At 42.8% G+C, this 21688-nt stretch overlaps 2 long non-coding RNA genes across 2 annotated transcripts in view; one reads left to right on the top strand and one right to left on the bottom strand.

Moving 5' to 3' along the window:
• The window catches only part of LOC307220479, a 371449-nt gene that overhangs the window by 41622 nt on the left and 308139 nt on the right, over positions 1-21688 (bottom strand). The window lies entirely within an intron of this gene.
• The window catches only part of LOC307220837, a 31125-nt gene continuing 16589 nt past the window's right edge, over positions 7153-21688 (top strand). The window contains exon 1 of the long non-coding RNA XR_013841126.1: positions 7153-7280. This is a non-coding gene — a long non-coding RNA (uncharacterized lncRNA). The remainder of the gene's footprint in view (positions 7281-21688) is intronic.

Raw genomic sequence — 21688 nt, 5'->3', positions numbered from 1 at the left:
TGCATACAAGAGTATAAGGAATAATTTGCACTAAAATACGAGTAACTTTTCATAAGTTGTTTGTTTTTAAAGCAAAGTGAGGCGGAAATGTGGAGAACTGAAAAAAAAATTATTATTATTATTGACTGAATTTATATACCGCCCTATACCCGGGGGTCTCAGGGAGGTTCACAGAATAAAATCAAGATATAAAACCACAAAATACCTAATAGAAATAAAACCAACAACCCAATAGACCCCATCCCCCCCCAAAAAAAACACATTTTAAAAGGGCATAGGATGTAAATCAGATCAACCAAAGGCCTGGTTAAAAAGGAACATTTTTGTCTGGCGCCTAAAGGTGTATAATGAAAGCGCCAGGCAAACTTCCCTGGGGAGAGCATTCCACAGACAGGAAGTCACTGCAGAGAAGGCCCCGTTCTCGTGTTGCCACACTCTGAATCTCTGAAGGAGGAGGCACATGAAGAAGGGCCTCAGAAGATGATCTCAAGGTCTAGGTAGGTTCATATGGAAAGAGGCGGTCCTAGCGTAATTAAGCTTGGGAAAATGAGCATTGTTTTGGGGCATTGTGTTCTCGCGCACGTTACGTGACTCATGCAGGAGTGCAGCCCTGAAGAACGCATGTCCCAGTTTTCCGTTGGGACTTGCTGGAGGGTATGCTAGTAAGTTTTAGTCATCAACATCACCACATGTTTAGCGTGTTTTATTTTCAGGCTCCTGATAGTTCCCACCCACAGGGCTTTCCACCACCCTTTTCCTCTCCTACTTTCTCTAGTGAAATGAATCAAGGAACATAAAATAGTAGCCAATCAGCTAGCACCAGCCCAAGTCCTATTTTTCAACTTTCAGACAGCACAGCTTAACAACCACTGCCATATTGTTTCATTACATGTGGCCAAATATACACTCAGCCACTTCAATGTCCAAAGCAAGTTGGCTTTTATATCAGTTATATTATACCAGTTATATTATATCAGTTATTTTATATCAGTTTTATATTATACCAAAGGGTGCTCATCAATGGTTCCTCTTCATCCTGGAGAAGAGTGACTAGTGGGGTGCCACAGGGTTCTGTCTTGGGCCTGGTCTTATTCAACATCTTTATCAACGATTTGGATGATGGACTCAAGGGCATCCTGATCAAATTTGCAGATGACACCAAACTGGGAGGGGTGGCTAACACCCCTGAGGACAGGATCACACTTCAAAACGACCTTGACAGATTAGAGAACTGGGCCAAAACAAACAAGATGAATTTTAACAGGGAGAAATGTAAAGTATTGCACTTGGGCAAAAAAAAATGAGAGGCACAAATACAAGATGGGTGACACCTGGCTTGAGAGCAGTACATGTGAAAAGGATCTAGGAGTCTTGGTTGACCACAAACTTGACATGAGCCAACAGTGTGACGTGGCAGCTAAAAAAGCCAATGCAATTCTGGGCTGCATCAATAGGAGTATAGCATCTAGATCAAGGGAAGTAATAGTGCCACTGTATTCTGCTCTGGTCAGACCTCACTTGGAGTACTGTGTCCAGTTCTGGGCACCACAGTTCAAGAAGGACACTGACAAACTGGAACGTGTCCAGAGGAGGGCAACCAAAATGGTCAAAGGCCTGGAAATGATGCCTTATGAGGAACGGCTAAGGGAGCTGGGCATGTTTAGCCTGGAGAAGAGGAGGTTAAGGGGTGATATGATAGCCATGTTCAAATATATAAAAGGATGTCACATAGAGGAGGGAGAAAGGTTGTTTTCTGCTGCTCCAGAGAAGCAGACACGGAGCAATGGTTCCAAACTACAAGAAAAAAGATTCCACCTAAACATTAGGAAGAACTTCCTGACAGTAAGAGCTGTTTGACAGTGGAATTTGCTGCCAAGGAGTGTGGTGGAGTCTCCTTCTTTGGAGGTCTTTAAGCAGAGGCTTGACAACCATATGTCAGGAGTGCTCTGATGGTGTTTCCTGCTTGGCAGGGGGTTGGACTCGATGGCCCTTGTGGTCTCTTCCAACTCTATGATTCTATGATTCTATGATTCAGTTATTCCTATTGACTGGCTAAAAAGGTGCATGCAAAACTCTTATCACTCGCAAAAGACTTATTCCGGCCAGCTTGTTTTATTCTCTTCCTAACCCTCCTATTTTAACTGCCCTCTCTCCTTTTCAGAGGAAAATGTCCAACTTTGGCAATTAAAACAGTGCACAATATTACATCTTTCCCAGACATTTTATCCATCTTCAGTTGGAAAATGTGTTACCCTATCAGAATGAGATCAACAGCAGTAAGAATTTCCATCCTCCTGAAAGAAAAAAGCTGAGCCTAATTAGTGAACTCAAACCTGACCAAAAAAGCATTTCCAAAATGGAGACTTTCCAGGGGGGGATGGTTTCAATTAAAATGAGAGAGACATGTTATCTGGAAGAAAGTTGCAGATGGGGGAAAGCAGTGCAGCAACTAGATGGGAAAGATGGTTCTTCATTTCTATGCACAAGTTAAGTGCATGGGAATTTCACCTGCTTTTCCTGTCAGGTAAATCGACTAAACTGAGGCCCAGGGCCCAAGGCCTGGCCATCACAGTGTTGACATTTCATGACTATTTGCCATGGCATGAAGAAAACCAGCTGCACAATGTGGTGAATTGAAAGCATGAATGATAGTTTGCCTTTAACACCCATCTCCAAGAAGCAACTGTAACATGTGACCTAGCCCTTCTGGGATAAAGCTTTTTAACTGAAACAAACTCTAGGCAATTTTATTATAGGGTGATATTCGGTTCAGCTGCAAAACATTCTTCACGGTGTCCACGATTGGCCAAAATACACAGAGATTCCAATTGTGTGTGCATATATGTTTGGGAGTATGCTCATTGACCTCATCTCCTCCACTGTGTTGCCAAAGGCCTATCCTATCAGCCTGCCATGCTTTTAAGCTGAACTTCTGTAGTCGGGAGTTTGCCCTATTCATGAATCATCCAGGCATCTGTATGAGTACTATAGTCTCCTCATTGCAGAAGCTCATCTTGAATGCATAAAGGGTTTGCAGCCAGGTACTGGGTGTTGCAAACTCAAGGGAGATGTGGGATCCATGAGCTCTTATCACTCACATGACTGGGATTGCATTGGAGGGGAGGAATGAAGAGGGTTTCAGCGGGCTGATATATGGTTTCATCAGAGTGAGCATGAGATTCTGGACAAGCTACCCACTGAAAGACGATGACAGAGACCAGATGACTCAAACTGGTCTGCATAACCCCGGCTCATGCTCTCACGCCACCTCCAATTAACAAATTGGAGAGCAAAACCAATGAGTTGTACTTACTAAAGGCTACTGGACCATCCTATGTGAATTGCTGCAGCTGCTCCTCAGCAAGAATCACAGCAAAAGTGGGGGAATTGGAACAAACTGTGCATTGCTGTTGCAATGTGATTCTCTTTCATTATTCCAATACATCAAAGTAAAGATGTGGTTGATATAATGTTCTCCTGGTGTCCCTGCAGTGTGGCAAAGCACACACTAAAAATGGGTTCCTAGGTTTCCCAGGTGAGGGGGATGATGGGTTCAAGCAAATATGAAAACCCCTTTGCAGTGTATGGACTCAGGTCTTGGATGGCTCAAGGGCTGCAAATACAGTACTACTGTTGTACCTTGGAAGTCAAACGGAATCTGTTCCAGAAGTCTGTTCGACTTCCAAAACGTTCAGAAACCAAAGCACAGCTTCTGATTGGGTTTCGATCATTTGGGAGCCGATTTGTTCAGGAGCCAGGGTATTTGAGATCCAAGGTACAACTGTATTACTTATCTAGCAAAATACCAATCATTAGTATTATGTATATGCAAGGTTTGAGTATTGCATGGACCTCTGCAGTCAGCTGCACACAAAGGCACATTTGTACTCCCCCTGTAGTAGCTTTGTTAGCCAGGGTTACCCAGTGTCATGACATGAGGTTGGAAACTTCTAGTGTAGTCTCAATGCAAGGCTTTTCTTTTTCTCTCCTGTACAACAAATGGCAACTACTTACTCATATTAGCAAACTTAAAGACGAAGGAGTTCTTAACCTCCTTCCTTCCCCTGGTCTACCCAATGATTAAGAATCTAGCCCACAGCTATTCTGCCCTAGGTTCAGTGTCTAGAGTGCAACACAATGTTCTTCATACCATGGATGGATGGATGGAAAACCTCATCATTTAAAGAAGGGGTGGCCAATGAGTTGCCTGCCAGGTGTCGTTGGACTACCACTCCCATAATCCCTGACCATTGGCCATGCTTGCTGGGGCTGATAGTAGCTAAGAGTTCTACAACATTGGAGAACATCAACACTGGCTACTCCTGATTTCTGGCATGGCTTTTTGAGTTTCTTCACTTCTCTGGCTGTCACATTTTGTAATATTTATGGTATAGAGCAGCGGTTCTCAACCTTTGGGTCCCCAGATGTTGTTGGACTACAACTCCCATCATCCCTAGCTAGCAAGGCCAGAGCTCAGGGATGATGGGAGTTGTAGTCCAACAACATCTGGGGACCCACATGTTGAGAACCACTGGTATAGAGCAATCTTTTAGGAATCTTGGTATGGGAAAGAGTAAGGTGATTGAAGTAGATGGTTTTTAAGTCTATTGGGTTTCTCTAGGAATATTCCCGCAAGTCTATGGTTTTAAAGTGTTGCCAGACACTGGAACATATAAACAATGGGGAAGAAAGAGCCACAGAAATAATTCCATGTGATAATTCCAGTAAGATAATATATATATCTTACTGTCCTAATGTTCCCTGTCCTAATGAACTTAAGCATGGAGACTTGTAAAGTTGATCAACCGTCTTCATTCAGGAAATGATTAAGATATGACTAAGCTGAACAGTTCAGTAGCTGGTAATATATATATATTTTTTTACCAGCTACTGAACTGTTCAGCTTAGTCATATCTTAATCATTTCCTGAATGAAGACGGTTGATCAACTTTACAAGTCTCCATGCTTAAGTTCATTAGGACAGGGAACCAGTGACTCTTCAGATGCTGGTGAACTACAACTATGGACTTTTTTTTTACACACAGTGTATGTGCTTCATTATGCAGCAATTTCACCTCCCTTACTAAGAGCGTAGTTATAAAACAGCTTATAAACCAGCCTTTCTCAACCTGTGGGTCCCCAGATGTTGTTGAACTACAACTCCCATCACCCCTAGCTAGCAAGGCCAGAGCTCAGGGATGATGGGAGTTGTAGTCCAACAACATCTGGGGACCCACAGGTTGAGAATTTTCTGCCAGCATATTGTGAGGCAAACTATCCTCAAGGCAAGGAAAATGTACAACTTTCAAAATTATTCTATAAATAAAAAACATATTTTCCTGCAGGCTTGTGTCGCTTAGTAAAGTTACTAAGGGCTCAGAATATAAATCTTTACAGATGTTCTGGGCAGGATTCAATAGTGGCAAGACAGGAATCTCCTCTTCAAACAAGTTCAAAATCTGGGTCTAACTTACAGAGCTATGAGAAAATAAAGTCTAAAGTACGAGATTGGCTCCATTATTATCAAATAATGGAGACTTTTAAACAAGACAGGAAAATTGGATTCCAGGTGGAGAAATCGAAACTAGAAACAGAATTGTTAGAACCCAATACTAAGAATTTATCAAGAATGTATAACCTGTTGCTGAAGTGGAATACAGTAGATGAAACTGTTAAGCCAGCTATGATCAAATGGGCACAGGACATAGGTCATGACATTATGTTTGCTGACTGGGAACAGTTATGGACCACCGGTATTAAATTCACGGCAGGTAATGCCTTAAAAGAAAATATTATGAAAATGATTTATAGGTGGTACATGACCCCAGTCAAGCTTGCGAAGATTTATCATTTGCCCAATAATAAATGTTGGAAATGTAATGAAGCTGAAGGTACCTTCTTTCACCTTTGGTGGACCTGCCCAAGGATTAAGGCCTTCTGGGAAATGATTTATAATGAAATTAAGAAGGTACTTAAGTGTACTTTTCACAAGAAAAGTGCCCATTTCTCCTGGGCATGGTCGGCCAATTGGTGTTAAGGAGGGATAAGACTTTTTTTATGTACGCCACTACAGCAGCAAGGATCCTTTTAGCAAAGTATTGGAAGACACAAGAACTACCCACACTGGAAGAATGGCAGACGAAAGTGATTGATTTTATAGGACTGGCAGAAATGACCGGCAGAATCCGCGACCAAGAGAAAGAGACAGTGGAGGAAGATTGGAAGAAGTTTAAAGTATATCTTAAGAACTGTTGTAAAATAGAGGAGTGATAAAATGTCAAGGGGAAGGGAGATGCAGAATTGCAGCAAAAACTGTTTGATGATTTAAGGTAAAATTGAGAATGATAATGAGCTTAAACTTAATTGGCAAAAAGAGTTGTTGAAAAACTGTAAAATAAGGATGCAAAAAGGGTGAGGTATGGGGAAGTCCGAGAAAAGAGGCTTATGAAAATGAGGTTAAGAAATGATATCTTTGTATGTGTTTGTATTTGTTGATGTTTGTGTGTTGTTGTTGTTGTTGTTTTGTGTTAAAAATTGGAAAATTAATAAAAATTATTATAAAAAAAAATAAAAATCTGGGTCTAACTTGTCATAGCAAACAGAACAAATAAATAAATAAGATCAGCTTTTAGGCCAGAAAAGTATTTGAAGACTTGGTTTTCTAAGAAGGTGATTCATTTTGGTGGAGCTCTGGATAACTGCTGAGGAACTTACAAAGTAATCTTCCTTATGTGTGCACAAATGTAAGCCAGAACATTACTGAATCCAGTCCTACAGTGAAATCATCCAGAAATGTTTTCTCCGTGTCTTAAAAGTACCTATGATGATGCAGAAAGTGACTGGGCTTCTTACAAAAATAACCACCAATAATAAAGCACAAAAAGAGCTTTACAAAATATAACAAAAAAAACTACAGTAAAATAAAATCCAGCTTTAATTCTTTCAAACTATATTTTAAATTGAGCTTTCTCTGACAACACAAGAGTGATGCAGGAATTTTGCATATTGTTCTTTCAGGTGGCAAAAATACAACCTTGCTTGCTGTCCGTCTGTCTCGTGAGTCACCAACCATTTTGGGTCAGCGGGTGCATTTGGAATGTTGCGAAAGTGCCATGGGTGCTAGTCACAAAATGGCTGCTGTGGCTAGAGGAGATGGGGGGCATTACAAAAACTGGCTGCCACATCTAAAAGGAGCACAAAAGGAGACAGGGTCACAAAATGGTGCAGATATTGCCCCTATCAATGGAGGCAAAGCCACAAGTGACAATCATCATAAACAGGTAAGAAGGGTTGATCTAAAAAAAGTCTCAGAAACTATAATAACCATAAAGGTAAAGGTAAAGGTACCCCTGCCCGTACGGGCCAGTCTTGACAGACTCTGGGGTTGTGCGCCCATCTCACTCAAGAGGCCAGGGGCCAGCGCTGTCCGGAGACACTTCCGGGTCACGTGGCCAGCGTGACATCGCTGCTCTGGCGAGCCAGAGCCGCACACGGAAACGCCGTTTACCTTCCCGCTGGTAAGCGGTCCCTATTTATCTACTTGCACCCGGAGGTGCTTTCGAACTGCTAGGTTGGCAGGCGCTGGGACCGAGCAGCGGGAGCGCACCCCGCCGCAGGGATTCGAACCGCCGACCTTTCGATCGGCAAGCCCTAGGCGCTGAGGCTTTAACCCACAGCGCCACCTGCGTCCCACTATAATAATATAATATAATATAATAATAATAATATAATAATAATAATAATAATATAATAATAATAATATAATATAATAATAACCATAGTTAATAGTTAAAGAAAAATCTGCCAGACTTGGGCTGCCAGGAAATACAGTATTAGGCCAATTTCATGCCAACTTCATTGATTTACCAGCAATTGCTTCCTCCCTTATATGCCCATTTGAGATCTGCACAGTCATAGATGGTGAGGTATAGAGACAGGGACGTCTAAATCATAGGCGCCAGGGGTGCGGGGCACCCAGGCGCTGGGCTTTCAGGGGTGCCAGGCCAAGAGTCTGGGGTCCGAGAGTTGGAGTCTGGGGAAGAGCCTACCGGTCGAAGTGCCGAGGCTGGCTCTTCTGCTGCGCCGTGAGTTCGGGGGCAAGTGAGCCAGCGAGGCTCTGAGGCTGGGAAATTCCTTTCCGGCCCTTTAACAGCGACCTTAACGTAGCAGCGCCCGCATACCTGTGAAGAAAAATTAACCTGCAAAACCTGTGAAGAAAAGTTAACCTGCAAAATAAGACATTAACTGAGGGTGGGTAGGGTGGGAGAAGCTCTGGAGCCAAGTGAGGATTCCCAGGTAAGATCCTCCCTCTATTGTGTGGGCAGGTAATCCCTCCCCTACCTGGCCTGGTCTCCTTGGCAACACTTCCCCCCAGGTGGGATTGGACAACTGACTGAGATAGGCGGAGACCTCCAGGTATCCCACCTGGGGGAAGGCAAAGCCAAGCCTATGCTGTTGGGGCCGCTCCAGATCTAGGGGCTGCACGCGTCCACGCAAAGGGCGCCCCCCATTTTAAGCGGGGAGCGGTCATTGCCTCCGCCCTCCTGCACGCCTGGGATTGGTGTGGGCCATGGAGAGGCCCACCCAGTGCACGTTGCTCACACCACAAGGCGCCCGGCTTTGCTTAATCGCTAACGCCGACTCCTCGGGCTGGTTTGTTGCACTGGGCTGGGGGGTGCGCCGGGCAGATCTTTGCACCCTGGCGCTGCATATGCTTAAGACAGCCCTGTGTGGAGACAATGTCTCCTTGACCTCCCGACAGGTGAGTCATTGCTGCTTACAGTGAGGAGGTCAGCACTGTGCAAATGCACTGATGGAGCCAATGTGATCCTTCTTCCAGTGCCTTTGAACAGTGCTGACCCCCATGCTGCTTTGCCCCTCCCACCCTGCCTCCTGGTAAGCAGCAGTGACCCACCTGCTAGGAGGTCAGGTAAGCAGCATTGCTCCACCTCACCATCTGCTACTGGATCTGTGTCCAATTATCGGACCCTTCCTCCTTGTTCCTTCACTGACAGGAGTGTTACTTATGCAGATAAGAGAGATGGGGCCATTCCAGCTGTGGTACCTAAACAATGGAATAGCCTCCCAATAGAAGTTCATCAGTCTTCCCCTTCTCCCATCTCTATCTCAAACATCTTTCCAGATAGCTTTTATTCCAGCAGGCCTCTTTTTAAGCTGAGACTTTGATCATATTTATCTCCTGTTGTCATTATGGTTTTTTATGATGATGTATTTCTGCAGTTTGTTTTATTAGGTAATGTTTGTAATATTTTCTTTTCTTCTTCAATCTGCAAGCTACCTTGAGTTTTATTTTATCATAGAAAGGCAACCATGAAGACTGGCTACGAGTTTTCACTCTCCATATCTATAAAACTGATGAGGGTCTAGCTCTGTTTATGGTTCCATCTTTCAGTTTGATTTGCTTTCTTTCTTTCTTTTCTCCTGGGGGGTTTCTTCTGTTTCATCTCAGCCTGTCATCCCAGCATGTGAATTCAGGTCAAGCAGCTGTGAGCAGCTCTCTCACACACAAACACTGTGATAGGCTTAATGTCTGACAGACATCTCTTGCAGACTAACAAATCCACATATTAACATACCCTCTTGCCTGAAACGAAGAGTTGTACATTTAATATTGCTGTGCAGGCCACTGCGGAGTTTGCCTGCAAATACAGGCTACTTCAAGCCTTTTAAAAGTATGTCAGTGTGCCCATACAAAAATAATAGATATTGACATTTTTTGTAGAGCTGGAATAATATAGCCATTGTAGGAGTTACCCTGTCATATTTATGGGGTGGGAGGCATAAACATACATGCACACACATGAACAAAAGGTGTCATGGGCTGTGAAGATGCTCGAACTCAGGACGAAAGGGAGAAATGTGCTAAGAGGAAGGGACACTTGACAAACCCTCACCGTGATCAACTCCCTCCCGGAAACCTATGTCCCCACTGTGGAAGGACATGTGGATCCAGAACTGGCCTCCACAGTCACTTACGGACTCACTATTAAAACCATGTTCATGGAAGACAATCTTACTCGACTACAAGTGATCTCCAAAGAGAAGATTGGATTCCAACTCCCATTAGCCACATTGACCAATGGTCAGGGATACTGTGCGTTGTCATCCAACATCTGGAAGGCTGCTAACTCCCCATCCCTTCTTTAGAACATTGGCTTATCAGAACAACGTTGTTAATTTCCTTATAAAGAACCAGTTTTTCTATGCATGGGGAAGCATAATTGTTAGCCCGTTTTTATTTCTTTTCTAGATATGGAAGGAATTCTTCTAAATATTATGTTTCTTGGAAGGGGAAAACATTTAGCTGGCTTGTTGGCAGTGTAAAAGAAAGCACTTATATATGACTTGGATTCACTATGCATAACCTTCTGTCCTTTGGCTTGTCTTCGCTTACTTGGAAGCACCTTAGCTAAAACATCTGTGGCCATGGAAGTTATCTTAAATATAATTCTGAATGAGAAGAAACAAAACATTTAACCTTCTAGCGACTGGTGTTGCATCAGCTCTGTCTAGAAAAAGGGTTGCCGACCCAGTGCCTGTGGCTGCCAAGCAATTAACAGAAATTAATTGCACAAAGCAGAAGGAAGTAACATGTGAGCCACTGCTTGGTTTATGCAGCAATAATGAAATATGAGCATTGCCTTCTCAATACTCATGGCCTTCATCGGCAGCTTCAGGAAGGCTTGCTAGCTGCAGGTTTGCTCAACCTTTTCCATTTGTTTCATGCCATCCCCATCACACCTACTGATGCTGAAGAAAAACCGCCATCTACATTATCGGAATGCCTATTAAATGTAGCCAGGATAGTGGGAGCTGCAGTGATTATAATATGTAAATGAGATATATCTTATTTGAGGGGCATGGGTAATCAAAATCATCCAAGTTTTTGTTTTTATTATTATGGATTCAATAAGGAGCAGTTTGGAACACAAAACGTGAAATGGAGCTTTCAAGTCATGTTAAAGCTCAGTCTGTGGAGCTCCAGGTCCTTTTGTGATTTTATTTCACAAGAGAAATGGAATGGACTGGATTGCCTGTTTGTTTAAAGAGCAGCATGGGAAGTTTTCAGAAGTGAGAGGATTTATTTCGGCACATGGCTGCAGCCAAATTCTTGTACAGTTCATGGAACCAAATCTAGCTGTGGGATCTTATGGTCTCAGGTTTTGACCCTTAGCTCGACATCTCTACTCTATTCCTTTTCTGGCTTAAAAATTGCACTGGTGCAGAAGATGGGGCCTTGGGTATTGGGGTCGTGCATTTGCTTTGTAATGAATGGAAAACTGAATCGCATAGGGCCCATTTGGCTTCATTTTCATTCTTTACTCAATAAATGCAAGGAGTAACACATGGTGTACATTTTTAGCACTCCACTCATATGTGCTTGTCACATTTTTTGTGGGGGAGTGAAGGTACTGGCTGCCATTTCCCTTGGAAATTCTCTTTTACTGAAGGCAAAGGTTGCAAACTGTTTCAGACTTCAAAATTCCTAAGCATTTTGAAATCAGTGGATTATGGCCAGTGTCTAGGAACTGTACTCCAGGTACCTATTGGCACCAACTGCCTGGTACACATTACCACTTCTCCCAAAAGATTTTTTTAAAAAAGTTTTAGGGGTTTTCTATCTATCTGTTAGATAAAAGGGATGTATGTAAACTATTCAAAATCACTGCAAATGCAAGTTAAATATGTTACAGTTTGGTAAGAATAATTGCCTGTGATAAAAATGATTGCTGAAGATGTGTGGCAGAACAGGAATGTTCCTGCACTGCCAAATGTTAAGTAGGAAGTCAAAGCTCATACATTTCAAAGTGTTTTTTAATGATGGATTAGATCAATGCAATCCAGCATTTCAAATGTGAAAATATGTGCACTCATTTCACTTGTCATCAGTTGTGGGGGGCATAGCTCAGTAACACAGTACAAATGTTAGTATTGCATATCTTAGTTTTTTGATCAGCTGTTTTATCAGAAAAAAATAAACTGGGATTTTAGCATCCCCCCATCCTCAGCCTTTAATAAATTCACACTTGCCCAATTAAACAAAACAATCAAATGCTATTCACAACCATGCACCACCATTTGAATTACTATCCAACCCAAACTAAACAAGTTTCCTTGGAAAAAAAACACTAATAAGGGGGAACTCACTCCTTGGGAAAGTGCATTGGATATGCATGTGATTGGGTGTTTTTTTGTCACATGGTCTTCTTCCTTTCACATCTGTTGCCAAAGGAATATGTGATATCATTCCATTTTTGAAGTCCAGACTTTGAAGTCTCAGGGCTGTCTCCAAGTCTTGTGGATGTCCTCCAGAAGTTGTTGGGTTACAAGTCCTACCATTCCTGACTATTGGTCATTCTGGCTGAGGCAGATGAAATTTGGAGTCACCATCCCTAGACTGCCATCCCTTGACTGACCTGGAGAAGCAGGAAAACCCATGCACAGAGAAGCTTGCTTTTCTGTGTAAGCACCCTTTGCTTTGCAGAGTGCAAACCAATGATCATGTAAGATCATCATGTGTCAAGGACTGGCTGGATAAGGAGGAGTGGTGGAAGCTGTCTGACCAAGAGCTCCCCGGGGAAAGCACAGAGGGAGAGGAATTGGATCCTGGCTCCTGGGGGTGGGAAACTGGCCACACCCCAGAGGAGGGAAGTACTGGAGGCTGGGAGGTTGAAGAGGAGGAAACAGGCAGGTGCCCCAGCACAGAGCAGGGACAGAAATCAGGCTTGGTAGCTCCCCCATAGAGCCACCCTAAACAGGTTCTCTGCTGACAACCAGCAAGTCCCCCCACCTCCCAGAACGAGACATCTGCTGCATATTGCTGAGCAGAGAGCCAGGCAACCACAGAGAGGGTCCCTTGGGGCTCATGTAGGCAGAGAGAGGGGCCTGATAGAGAGGGTGAGGGAATGAAGGGGGAGTTGCAAGCCAGTCTGGGTAACTCCTTCATCTAGACAGGAGCAACTCTTAGAAGTCTCCATGTGTTCTCTGTTCTGCTTCCTTATTAAGCTAACAGTAAGGTGGCCAAAACAAAATAAAAAAATTCCTTCCAGTAGCACCTTAAAGGCCAATTAAGTTAGTTCTTGGTATGAGCTTTCGTGTGCATGCACACTTCTTCAGATACACTGAAACAGAAGTCACCAGACCCTTCTATATAGTGAGAAGGTGGGGAGGGGTATTACTCAGAAGGGTGGTGGGATTGGGTGATTGGCAGGTAGCTGTGATGAGCCTGTTGACGACTCTTAACGACTGCAATAGGTCTTACAGGAAAATGGAAAGAGAAGCTGCTGAATTGCAACTTATCACCAAACTTAAAACCATGGAGAGACCTGGTCTGAACAAAGACATTGGATTCTTATCTCATTATACATGACAAAGCCATTTTTCACCTTCTCACCCCTGCTTTTTCACCCAATCCCACCACTCTTCTGAGTAACTTCTGGTGACTTCTGTTTCAGTGTATCTGAAGAAGTGTGCATGCACACGAAAGCTCATACCAAGAACTAACTTAGTTGGTCTTTAAGGTGCTACTGGAAGGATTTTTTTTATTTTGTTTTGACTATGGCAGACCAACACGGCTACCTATCTGTAGTAAGGTGGCCAGTGTTTCACTTTCCTTCTCTGATCGGCGAATGGCCTGTTCTCCTTGACGGCTCCCTGACATCATGGCAGTCTTCCCCAAACTTGGGCCCCCCGGTGTTGTTGAACAACAACCTCCATCTTTCTTGGCTAGTATGATCAGGGATGATGGAAGCTAGGGCCCAAGAACATCCAGGGACCCAAAGTTAGTGAAGGCTGATCTACGTGAATGTGTTGAATTGCAGAACTCTTTAATATCATTCAAATGACGGTTCAAGGTTAATGTGCATTAGCAAAAACAGTGGAAAATTTCCTCTTATTTGTAGATCTTCCAATATGTGAAGAGTCAGTTAAAGAAACAAGAATCAGCTCTAAGATAAACAGCTTTATCAGCTAGTATCCTGCAGATGTAATGATGTTACATCTTCTCTGCAGACATACCCCATAAAGATATTTGGCAGTCTATGTGCTGTCTGTGTCTTCTTAAACCCCAGCTGACAGTTCCACTTACGTTGTACATGGAAGCAGAAAAAGGTCAGGTGCATTCTTAAGTAAAATCTGCGCCAATTTCCACTTAATAGATATATGAATAGGGGGAAATTTATGATGCAGATGTCATTATACCATGGCAGTTCCCTCAGTATTAAGAGAGTTATAAAATCAGGCATGGTCTTAGATGTCATCTCATATGTCTACTGCACACACAGAGGAAATTGTGGAAATGATAAAAATGAAATATCGGCTTGGAGACATGGTGTGCTATGTCTACAGGGGGAAAACTGATGGAGTTACTATTGAAAAGATTGCAGCATGAAATGAAGTTTATAAATAAGTAATTTGCCAACGTATTGTGGAAAGCAAACATCCCGAGTTCTATTGCCAGGATTAAGACGAAATTGAATTCGGCATAAAAAGTCAACTATGACACTGTGTAACCTCTTTTAGGTCCCATGGGTTCAGTGGAACATGTGCTGTGCAATTCTGTATACAACTACTCAGAGGTATGATCCGTTGAGTTTAATGGGGCCTAAGAACCTACAAGGGACGTGGGTGGCGCTGTGGGTTAAACCACAGAACCTTGGACTTGCCAATCAGAAGGTCGGTGGTTCGAATCCCCACGACGGGGTGAGCTCCCGTTGCTCGGTCCCTGCTCCTGCCAACCTAGCAGTTTGAAAGCACGTCAAAGTGCAAATAGATAAATAAGTACCACTCCGGTGGGAAGGTAAACGGCATTTCCGTGTGCTGCTCTGGTTCGCCAGAAGCGGCTTTGTCATGCTGGTCTCCCTCGGCCAATAAAGTGAGATGAGCGCCACAACCCCAGAGTCGTCCACGACTGGACCTAATGGTCAAGGGTCCCTTTACCTTTAAAAACCTACAACTGCAGTCCTACATACATAAATGTTTGCCATTGGAATAAAAGAAACTTAAAAGTAATTATAGTGCCAAAGGTTGTATTTACCTCATTTGGTATACAAATTTGTACAGCTCATTATGTTTGACTGCTTTATGAAACAAGTAGCGTTTCCTCGGAAATTCTTCTTCAGTCACATTCTGAGCATGTGCAGGAAGTTTCAAGAGACCAGGTACCTAAAGACAGCTACACTTTAGGCACAAAATGGAAGTTCTTAAATATCAACCATTTACTCTGGATGAAAAGGCATGATAATTGCTGTGAAACTACCAGAACGACAAAGCCAGGGCCAGATATAGGCCCAGAAGTGCTTTAATGTGAGCTATTTACTCTCAGTTGAACTTCCATTGATTGTTGTGAACTAAATGACCGTATCAACCAAACAAAAATCTCTTGCTTGATGATTATGTTCTCTGTTTGAGTCAATCAATTCCCTTGAGTATATTTTTTAAGTCCCCCCCCTTTTAATCTTTTCAACGTATTTTAATTCCCAAGAGATTCACCATATATTGCACACATCGATTAAAGATACAAAGTGCCATACATAAGAGTACAGTGCGTTTTTGCCATATTAACATAGAATAAATCTATGATTGTAAATTATACTGGTATTTAATAAAGCTATTCATTTCCATAACTTTATCCTTCTCTGTAATTCCTGTTAGATTTCTTTTGTTACAACTGCTAGTTACTTGAAATGCCATTCGATTTGATGACTAGATAGTTTGCTCATTAAAAACATATCAAAGCCATACTAAACATTAAGAGATCATGGCTTCTCTGAGAATATGATGTAAAAGGAGATGGCTTTTCCACGAATCTTTTGTGTTATGTTCAATACCCATTTCACTTGACCTTATATCAAATATCGATTTAGAGATTAAAGCTAGTTGCAAACATTTTATATGCCATCCATCTAGATTAGGGATGAGGGAGAAATTCTTTAGCCTGCATTTTACTGTAAACCTACCTATCTAAATTGCACTTCCTAAACTTAAAGCAAAATGCAGCTATGTGCACCTCTCTGAATTTTGCAGTGGAGTTTTCCAGCCAAAAAGTGTGTACATAATTCATATAAAACTGGGAATTATGCACCAGAAATGCATATTATGGTGAAAATAGCATACGGACATGCATTATACTGAGGAGACGGTTTGAAAAAAAGCATATATTTAGAGAAATGCAAGCAAAAATGTGTACAAATTTTGACGTGGGCATATTTTTTGGAGGGAGGGGGTCACAAACTGTTGTGGTGATGGAGTGAACTGAATTTAAGACTAGAAAAAAATGACAGATTGGTCCATCGCTAGATCTAAAAGCCTCTTTGTTCGTTCTCATGAGTGTTTGCTTTTGCAAGGTGAAGGAGAAACTGAATGCCTAGCAGAATTTTCTCAACAAGCGATGTCTTGGCTCCATGCGAGGTGAAACCAAACTACAATTCCCAAAGGGCAGTGCAAGAACACTTGTGCACCGACTTTACAAGCCAGGAGAGAACTCTTAGCAAGCAACTATGCAGAAGATTTGCTGAGCAAGCTCATAAATGCTGAATTGGTTCTGAGCTGAGCTGAAGGAATTCCCTCATCTCTTGGGATGTCAGCAAACAAGAATGAGAAATTGCTGCAATCTACACGTTTCTCTAAGATCAAGAATAGAAATCATACAAATGAATACAAGAAGTTTTTTTTTTACTGTAGCCCCCCCCCCCCCCCGTCTGAATATGTTACATTAGGTCCAGTCGTGACCGACTCTGGGGATGCGGTGCTCATCTCGCTTTATTGGCTGAGGGAGCCGGCATACAGCTTCTGGGTCATGTGGCCAGCATGACAAAGCCGCTTCTGGCGAACCAGAGCAGCGCACGGAAACGCCGTTTACCTTCCTGCCGGAGTGGTACCTATTTATCTACTTGCACTTTGACGTGCTTTCGAACTGCTAGCTTGGCAGGAGCTGGGACTGAGCAACGGGAGCTCACCCCATCGCGGGGATTCGAACCGCTGACCTTCTGATCGGCAAGACCTAGGCTCTGTGGTTTAACCCACAGCGCCATAAATGATGTTAACTATACTAGTCTTGGCCACTGCAGGTAGTGAGATGAATGAAGTTGATTTTAGCAGAAGGCAAACTGCAGCAGAACAGAAAAAGTGCTGATTGTGAGAAGCAAGATGAGAAGAAAGTCATTGCCTCCTTAGATCCTACTCAGTCATCACTATCTAAAAGTACTTAACACTGAAGTGGATAATCTTCTCCACCTAGATGTTATAGATTCTAATCTAGAGGTCTCTGTGTGCCCCAAGACATATAATCTTTTCCTTATGTAGACTGGGTTCTTCTATGGAAATAAACATAAACATTCAACTATTGCTGCTTCTACTGCTGCTGTTCTTAGACACTCTTATCCCATAGCCATAATCTTATTACTGTAATTAGCTGACAGAATTTTATCCTCCAGTAATCTAACAATAGTAGTGTACATTGATGACAAGTCCTATGTTTTGGAAACTGGGTGAAGTCAAATTGCAGCCCGAGGGCAAATTCTTAAGCTGGCATTGGAGAAAGTGCATAAGGGTAATATTTGAAAAAGGTCAGTGTCACACAATGGACCCATCGACAGAAATAAACCCTTCTAGGGTTATAGGCTCTGCCTTACAGTGCAGACTCTGCTTACAAAAATGGAGTCTTTTAAACTACTTTTAGTCTTTTCCTGAAAATAATTCTCCAATGAATGTTATATTTTGTCCAGAATGCAACTCTATCATACTCATGTCTAAATAACTCTTGCCACAGTACTGAATTATTCTGCAATACAAAGGAGAACTGTTTCCCCCCATTTACAGCACTTTCAACAAAGAACCAGCATACATACAATTTCATTTTGTTGCCTGATGTAATGCATCCATTGACGTCGTCCTTCCAATGCTCTAGCAGATAACATGAACACCAGCAGTATTATTCACATTAACGGCTCAGTACCCATAAGGAGACTCCTTGAAATCAATGGATTTACGTAACTAAAGCTGCGATCCTAACCCCACTTACCTGGGAGTAAATCTCACAAGTGGAGTAGCCTACGGCCTCTCTTCATCTAAATCCGGCCCTGATTTTACCCCAAAATTGTTGCCCTTTTCTTCTGTTTGAAGTTGTTGAGCTTTTGGGGGGATTTTACCCTGGGAAATAAACTGCCACAGGGGCCAGATTAAACCAACCAGCGGGCCAGATTAGACCCCCGAAAAGGATTTGGACATGTCTGCTATATAAGATTGCACCATAAATAATTTTACAAAACCGACAATTCCTAGCACCCTTAACAAACTACAGTTCCCAGGATAATTTTTTTGGGGGGAGCAATGTGTTTTAAATGTACGGTGTGTTTTGCAGTCAAATCAAGCTGAAAGAAAGACCTTCATTAGTGTAGCTGAGCAAAGACAAAAACCAGACTAGTTCCTTGGCAGTGTTTACTTTTATTCAGAAACTGACAACACAGAGATCAAAGAGATGAAGCAGGGATGCTGGGAAGCATGGCGGGGGGGGGGGAGGTGCTTACAAAAACGCCCATAGCATAAAGGTCTGCTCCAATGACCTCTCACTACCAAAACCACACCGTCGCATTGATATATTGCAAAGTGGGTGGTGAGGCGAATCTGGCACACTGCAAGGTAAAAGGTAAAGGGACCCCTGAGTATTAGGTCCAGTTGTGACCGACTCTGGGGTTGCGGCACTCATCTCGCTTTACTGGCCGAGGTAGCCGGGTCATGTGGCCAGCATGACTAAGCTGCTTCTGGTGAACCAGAGTAGCGCACGGAAACGCCGTTTACCTTCCTGCCAGAGTGGTACCTATTTATCTACTTGCACTTTGACGTGCTTTTGAACTGCTAGGTTGGCAGGAGCAGGGACCGAGCAACGGGAGTTCACCCCGTCGCAGAGATTCGAACCGCCGACCTTCTGATCAGCAAGTCCTAGGCTCTGTGGTTTAACCCAAAGCGCCACCCGCATCCCCTGGCACACTGTACTCTGCCCCAAATCAAATATAGGCAGGGCTGCATAGGCATACATTTAAAGCAGCCGGACGAATCATGAAAGTGCAATTTACCCCTCACAGAGCTTCAAACTACAGTTCCTAGGATTCTTCAGGGGAATATGGTTTGTATGCAGCCCGGATGCCAGCAAAGAGGTTGTGACTGTTCTGGCAGCTATCTAGATCTCCCTGTGTAGGCCTGCATCGTGTCTGGGAATTTTTTAGGATTAATATATAATTGGGCAGGGGGTGGGGGATTTAAATGTAGCAATTGTGCAGTTTTTGCTCTCTCAATTCAGCAGTATGAAAGGGTGTGGAAGCCCCTGACATGCAGATACTTGTCATACCAAGATTATTAGGAGGAGCCATTGCCAATGAAGCCGTGTACAGTGGTACCTCTGGTTAAGTACTTAATTCGTTCCGGAGGTCCGTTCTTAACCTGAAACTGTTCTTAACCTGAAGCACCACTTTAGCTAATGGGGCCTCCTGCTGCTGCCGTGCCACTGGAGCACGATATCTGTTCTCATCCTGAAGCAAAGTTCTTAACCCAAGGTACTATTTCTGGGTTAGCGGAGTCTGTAACCTGAAGCGTATGTAACCTGAAGTGTATGTAACCCGAGGTACCACTGTATTATCTAGAGTCTGCAGTCCAGCATTCTCTGAACACAGCCAAGAGATCCTGTAAAGTGCTACACATAGCATAGATCAGGCATGTCCAAAGTCCGTTTTGGGGGCCTAATTCGGCCCCTGTTGCAGTATATCCTGAGGTTAAATCCTAAAAAATGCTCAACAACTTTGGTCGACCCTCACACATTATTTTCACTTCATCAAATCCGGCCCTCTTTGAAAAAAGTTTGGGCACCCCTGGGACAAATGTAGGTCCATCCCTCTGCCACTGACAACCAGCCAGCTCCAAGGTGGTCCTGTGAAACTAACCACAGGACCATAGCAGGTCAATATCACCTAAAATAACCACATCTGTAAAGGACATGGTCCTTAACAGCTGCAATTTCCTGGCACTTTGGAGCCTGAGTGAGCGTGGAAAAGCCCTTAACACAACACATTAAATCAAGGTTGTTTTTTAAAAAAATAAAATTTTAAAAATTGAATGAGCCTAATGTTCCATGGATCTGAAAAAGTGAACTACATGAAAGCTTATGCTATAACAAATTTGGTGGTCTTTTAAAGTGCTACAATATTCTTTCTTGTTTTCAGATCCTTTTATATAATACCAAGGAAATCTGATCGCTAGACTTGATGTACAGTGTAGCTCCCAGGTTCAGTCATATTACAGATATTTTACTAATTTGCTACTCTCTTTACAGTATCATCCAGTTTACACAATTGCCTCTTACTGGGCCAGTGAAGTCATTTTTGTGCAGTTCTTTTTTGTGGAGGGTGGGGAGGAAAACTCAGTTATGTGCATTAGTTCATAAAACATATCATTTCCTTATTCTCATTCTCATTCAGTGCAAATTTGTAGCTGGGAAAAACCAGTCTTTTGGATGTATTAGCAATGAACTCTCCTAAGGCAACAAAGAATCTTCATAGACTTTTAGCTAATCCTTTCTTTTTGCCATTTCATGGGAAAGGTCATCCTTTTGTTTTTAAGACTATGGTTCTGGACAAAGTTACAGGATGCTAAATGTTTTAAACCAAATCTTGATTTGTTTTTTTCCTAGCACAACCAGAATCATTTTAAACTGGGGACTGTGCTATCCAAAATACTTTGGTTGTCTTGTTAAATATATGAACCATTCCTTTATGCAGACATAGCTGAGTGTTTTGGCAGCCATTAACCAAAGCTGATAGGGCTTCAGACTCATGTAAATCTGTGATTGTCTCTATCGATTTGGAGTTAAGGAGGGATGTAGTACTCAACGGGTTTTGCATCTTCAGAATATATATGTACAATGTGTCTGTTTTTGGGGAGGGTTTCTGAGCCAGGAGGGGAGAGGACTTTTTAAATTAAAAGAGTGTCTTGAATCTCCAGGATAGGACAAGAGGGCAGTAGAATTAAATAAACAGTTGCAAATAATCTCATGCTATTTATGCTATGAAAGTTGTCGGCTGAAAAATAGTACAAATGTGAACATCAGGTTTCTACAGCTTATTGGGTGATAGCCAACATTAGTCGTACTCAGTGTAAGTCTGCTAATATCATCCACTTACGTTACTTAAGTGGCTGAACAGAAATATAAGAGGCATCTACCTCTTTCTGCACAAATGGCAGCTTTCAGATGGACACAATGCAAGGTAATGCAGAATAAACCCGCAATGAGCTTTTCTTTTCCAGAATGAAATTAGTTTCCCAAGAAGCTCTTTTCGTGGACAAAAAATATGAAAGGGAACTAGATTGTGTGAGGACTACATAGGGTGGGAGACAAATTACCCATTCTCTATTGATTCTAGAGCAAAATGTCATGTGGAGCCAGTGTGGTGTAGTGGTTAAGAGCGGTAGACTCATAATCTGGGGAACCGGGTTTGCATCTCCGCTCCTCCACATGCAGCTGCTGGGTGACCTTGGGCCAGTCACACTTCTTTGAAGTCTCTCAGTCCCACTCACCTCACAAAGTGTTTGTTGTGGGAGAGGAAGGGAAAGGAGAATGTTAGCCGCTTTGAGACTCCTTCAGGTGGTGATAAAGCGGAATATCAAATCCAAACTCCTCTTC

Source organism: Podarcis cretensis, assembly GCF_951804945.1.
Source record: "Podarcis cretensis genome assembly, chromosome: 1".
Classification (NCBI taxonomy): Eukaryota; Metazoa; Chordata; class Lepidosauria; order Squamata; family Lacertidae; genus Podarcis; species Podarcis cretensis.
Note: the sequence above shows the minus strand (reverse complement) of the source record. Positions and strands in the feature narration are given on the sequence as shown.